Source organism: Oryctolagus cuniculus, chromosome 4, assembly GCF_964237555.1.
Source record: "Oryctolagus cuniculus chromosome 4, mOryCun1.1, whole genome shotgun sequence".
Lineage (NCBI taxonomy): Eukaryota > Metazoa > Chordata > Mammalia > Lagomorpha > Leporidae > Oryctolagus > Oryctolagus cuniculus.
The window spans coordinates 46,200,029-46,206,028 of record NC_091435.1 but is presented as its reverse complement, the minus strand read 5'-3'; positions in this window follow the sequence as shown (position 1 = coordinate 46,206,028).

Here is a 6,000-nt window from a genome sequence, read left to right as displayed (position 1 = left end):
GGGCTCCCCACACACATATAATTCTTAAAGCATTGGTGAAAGATATGCCTTCTGGACCCTCCTAGTGTGGATCAGTAGATGTTGAGTGACAAATCCACTCTAGCTTTCCAAATTCCCAAAGCTCCTGAATCCCTTCCTCTATGTCATACCAAGAGAGATAAAACATCTCCATTTTCTTCAAGGCAGACCATCTTTTGACCTATATTTTATCAGTTCAACAAACTACTAGAGATCTATTTCTGCAAGCTGCAATATTAAACATTGAATCTCTGCTTTGTGTGCACATATCAGTAAGTTCAGTCTGATCCAATTTCATATTCCTTCCACTATTATCCCATGCCTTTAACATCCATTCTTATGTTCCCAGATTTATACTTGCATAAATAGAAAAGTAGTTCTTTAGAGTATACCTTATGTCTTCTTGGGTCATACGATGTACCTCATCTTTAAGTGCTGTAATATGAGACTGGAGTCTTGTTATAGGTCTAGAAGCAAAGAGGGGTACTGTGAGAGGGCCCTGAGCACATTCAGTGTTGCCTTGCTTGGCAAATGCCTCCAGGAAGGCCATCACCATTTCTTTAGTCAATGCAGGGTTACTTTCTCTCTATTTGAAAGGCAGAGTAACAAAGAGAGAGAGGGAGAAACAGAGAGAGATCTTTAATCCACTGGTACACTTCTCAAATGGCCACAATGGCTAGGGTTGGGTCAGTCTGAAGTCAGGAGCTAGGAGATTCATCTGGGTCTCTCATGTCGGTGCAGGCATCTTATGTCGGGCTCAAGCATCTGGTCATTCCTTTGCTGATTTTCCCAGGAGCAGTAGCAGGAAGCTGAATCAGAAGTAGAGCAGATGGGACTCAAACCGGCATCCACATGTGATGCCAGTATCACAGGCAACAGCTTAATCTGCTATGCCACAACACAGGTTTACTCCCTTTTGACAGAAAAGAACAGTGGGTGGGAAGCCTACTACCACTGGGGAAGCAGATGCCACTGCCACAGGGGGTGGGGATGACATGTCCACTATCAAAAAGAGACTCATCAGAACTTAAGAGATCATTGTACCCATCTTTATCAGGATTTTCCTACCCTTCCCCCATTCACTTTACAGAATCCCAATCTTTGCCAACCAATGCCTTCATGTTAATAGTGACAGGCAACCTGCAAGGCTAGGAGTTCAACTGTCCCGTAATGAAGCCAATCACATGATGAGGACTTGTGTTTGATTTTCAGCAATTTCAGCACTGTGGCACAGGGCATAAGATTCTCACTCAGTGTGAATTTAGAAACTCTTAGGTCACGTCCATTTCTTGAGCAGGGAGTTTGAACTGAGCTCAACCTTTCATCCCTGAACTCAAATTTTCTCTCTTCATTTTGTCCAATGACATTAAAAACAACCATCCAAGGTCATTATATTTCTTAATTTTTCAAAAATATTTCAAAGTATCATTGAGTTCTTTGTCACTTATAAATGGTTGATTGGAAGTAAATTATGCATATTTTTGCAAATATTTCATGCCATGGACTATCTTGCCCCCAGGAAATATAATGCTTGACAGACACTTTTAAATTTAATGAGGTTAAAGAGCCAATTTCAGAAACCCCAAAACCAACTTAGGAAACTCATCCTTTTGAAAATGACAGACAGACTGAAATGTGATTCACTGATTCACTGGCCAAATGGTTGCAAAGGCCAGTGCTATCCCAAGCCGAAGCAAGGAGCCTGGAACTCCATCCAGTTCTCCTACATGAATGGCAGGGGCCCAGTTTGGCCATCTTCTGCTGCTTTCCCAATCATATTAGCAGAGAGCTGAATCAGAAATGGAACAACTGGAACTCAAACCAACACTCCAGTATGAGATGCTGGCATGGCAGGTGGTGGCTTAACCCACTATGCCACAACATCAGCACAAGGAAACTTGTCCTTAGAATTCTGTTCCTCTAGAACTACTTCTGGTACCAAAATCTGTATTAATCAGGGTTTATCATAAAAGCAGAGCCAATAGAATGGATAGATAGATAGGTTGGGAAATTTATTGTGAATGTCTTGCATTATTATAGAGGCTGAGAAGTCCCACACAATGCTGTCTGTAAGGTGAACAAGGGATTTCTGTACAGTGTTTGAGTCCAAGTCCAAGTCCAAAGGCCTGAGATGCAAAGGGAGCCAAAGGTATAACTCATTCTGAGGCTAAAGGCCTAAGAACATGGGGGTCATGGTACAGATCCCATAATTCAGAAGCAAGAGAAGCTGGAGTTTTATTGTCCAAGTCCAAGAGATAATGAATGTCCCAACTTGAGGAGAGGGAGCAAGTGAATTTTTGTTTTACCTAGGGTCTCAGCCAATTAAAGGGTGCCCACCCACACTGGGTGAGGGTAGATCTTCCTGTCTTCCTTAGTCCACTGATTCAAATGACAGCCTCTTCTGGAAATACCCTCACAGACATGCCCAGTGTGGGGAGCAACTCGGACTAGACTAAGTTACTGGAATTAAGACTTATTCTATGCATCTGCTCTCCCACAATATGGCGCTGGGAGAGAAGAAAACAGCTTCTACACAGCTGCCTCCAGTTCAGCCAATAAACTGTAGGACTTGCTCCTGATTGGAGGAGAGCAGCGTACTCGGCATGTGGGCAGCCGAGTTAGGATTGGCAGAGGAGGACTATAAAGGAGGAGAGAGACGGCATGCACCAGGAACATCTAAGGGGAACATCTAAGGGGAACACCTAAGGGGAACACCTAAGGGGAACACCTAAGGGGAACACCTGTGCAGCCCCCGAGAGAGCCGGCCGGCGGTGTGCCGCTCCCCTGCGGAAGTGGGGAATGTGGCAGGGGGAACCGCCCTTCCACGGAGGTGGAAGGGACAGTAGCCAACCCGGGAAGAACCAGCAGCAAACCCGGGGAGGGCCGAGCAGACGAAAGAACAGCGCAGGGTCCTGTGTCGTTCCTCCACGAAGAGGGGGAGCGACACCCAGAAATAATGCTTCACCACCAGCTATCTGTGTATCCACTCTCCACCCTCGCCAGTAGTGAGCCCGTCTCAGGTTTGTCTAAATAAACTTGTTCTGGCTGTTGAGTTTGTGATCTGCTTCCTCTTTTTCTTGCTCCTATACTCTAACATAGAGTAAGCAGTTAAGGATTTCTCATTCATATATTTAATACAAAAATGACAATTAATGATTCCTACAATAAGTATCAGTGGTTTCGTCTGAAGAGTAAAATATCATTTACAACACTTGATAGAAACTGTTCCTCCACATTATCACCAAATTATGCTATTTTTCATGAAGCTTAATCATAGCTTGTTTTCTTCATCTGACTACAGTTATTAAGATAATTTTTTACAACTTCCTGGTAATAGTCTTATATTTTTTCTAAAATTGATTTATTTGAAAGGCAGAGTTGCATAGAGGCAGAGAGAGAGAGATTTTCGATCCACTGATTCACTCCCCAAATGGCCGCAACAGCTGAGCTGAACTGAGCTGAAGCCAGGAGCCAAGAGCTCCTTTTGGACCTCCCATGCAGGTGCAGGGGCCCACGGACTTGGGCCATCTTCTACTGCCCTCCCAGGCAGAGAGCTGAATCATATGAAACGCCAGCACTGCAAGTAGTGGCTTTACCCACTATGGCATAGCATCAGCCCCTTATATTTGGTTTTATTGTAAGGAGTCAAAACTAGATAATTGTAAGGAGTACAACACTAGATGTTTCTATAAATTTATATTCAACTATCTTGCAAGACAAATTTTACACTTGTTCAGATAAATGTAATTACCAAACTAAATTCATTTACAGAGAGATCAGGGTGTTTTTTAAAAATGTGAACATTTTGATGGTGTCATGTAAATATTGGATAGGCAATGTGCTACTGACCAAATAGAATTCAAATAGAATATGAGGCAAAAATGTTCAGAAAATCGTTACTCTCTTTCCTTATTTGTTTCAGCTGATGTTTGAGACCACAACACTCACAGGAGGTCTTGCATATGCATGTGAGGGAACTCCAAAAGGTTCATGAAAAAAATGGACTCAAAAGATCAAAGTGGGACTAGTGTTGTGGTGCAGTGGCTATAGTCACTGTTCATGACCCTAGCATCCTAATTACAGTACCAGCTTGAAACCTGTCTACTACATGTCTGATCCAACTTCCTATTAATATACAACTTCCTATAAATATAAAAATGGTAGCAGAAGATGGCCCAAGTACCTGGGCCCTTGCCACTCCAAGAAAGACCACATTGGAGTTCCTAACCATTACAGCCAGCCATTTAATCCATCCTTAAAGAAATGAGGGTCCTGGGAATTTAACCATGTCAATACAGTCTGTATTCTGTTATTAACTGAGGACAAATGTGTGCCCTTTAAAGCTTTTGTAGGATTAGGAAACAATGGGAGGTCAGAAGTCAAGTAAGGACTGTAAAGTAGATGCCTAACCATTTCCAAGCAAAACATTTGCAGGCTATACTCTTGTCTGCAGCAGATCTAGGTTACAATAGTTTTGGCATCCATTTAGCAGATTTTGCTTCTACTTAGTTCTTCAGTCAGAATTGTATAAACTAAATTGATTGTCCATGGCATTCAGTTTTTTCCTTGCAAATTGATGTAGATGGTCTACCACTGTAGGCTTGTCAACATTCTCATTCTTTCTTAACATGAATGATCTATATGTAAAATGATGATTTCTTTGGAGCATCTTCTCCATAAACCATCAACAATTTCACCATTCTTCTACTGATGCCTCACCATAAATCTAATGTTTTTCTTAATTCTAGAATTCACATTACTCTGAAAACGGCCCCGTTCAAACCAATGTCTTATCCATCTTATTGCCTAAAACGAGATCCTCAGCTGGCACTGCTGCTCTCTTGGCTAATCCTCCGCCTGTGGTGCCGGCACCCCGGGTTCTAGTCCCGGTTGGGGAGCCGGATTCTGTCCCAGTTGCTCCTCTTCCAGTCCAGCTCTCTGCTGTGGCCCGGGAGTGCAGTGGGGGATGGCCCAAGTGCTTGGGCCCTGCACCCGCATGGGAGACCAGGAGGAAGCGCCTGGCTCCTGGCTTCAGATCGGCTCAGCGCGCCAGCTGTAGTGTCCATTTGTGGGGTGAACCAACAGAAGGAAGACCTTTCTCTCTGTCTCTCTCTCTAACTCTGTCAAAAAAAAACAAACAAAAACCTAGATCCTGTTCACATTATATTGTTTGTATATTTTTGATGCAAAAGATTTTTGAAATTCATGTTTTTTTCATACAAAACAAGATCTCTTACATGTATTCTAATTCTATATTCACATTGAAGTTGTTTACACTATTTAAATTGTGATTTTTTATGGTGATGTATTTATTATTTTTATAGATTTATTTATTCATTTGAGAGTTACAGAGGGAAGGAGAGCCAGAAAGAGAAATCTTCCATCTGCTGGCCCACTCCCCAGTTAGCCGCAATGGCTGGAGTTTCGCCAATCCAAAGCCAGGAGCCAGGAGCCCCCTCGGGGTCTCCCACGTGGGTGCAGGGGGCCATGGACTTGGGCCATCTTTTACTGCTTTCCCAGGCTACAGCAGAGAACTGGACTGGAAGAGGAGCAGCTGGGACTCAAACTGGTGCCCACATGGGATGCCGGCACTGCAGGTGGTGGTTTAATCTGCCAGCCCCTGTATTTATTATTTTTAAAAAAGATTTATTTATTTTCAGAGTTACAGAGAAAGTGAGAGTCAGGAAGTGAAAGAGACTCTCCTATCTGCTGGTTCACTCCCTAGATGGCCATAATGTCCAGTGCAGGAGCAGGTCAAAGACAGGAGCCAGGAGCTTCATCCAGATCTCCCATGTGGGAGGCAGTGGTCCAAACACTCCAGTTATCTTCCACTGCTTTTCCCAGGCCATTAACAGGGAGCTGGATCAGAAGAGGAGCTGTTGGGATTTGGCTTACTCACTGTACCACAATGCCTGCCCCTTTATCATGCAGTTTTTTTTCTCTGAAACTGCCAAACTATTTAACAGACTACCAAGGATTGCC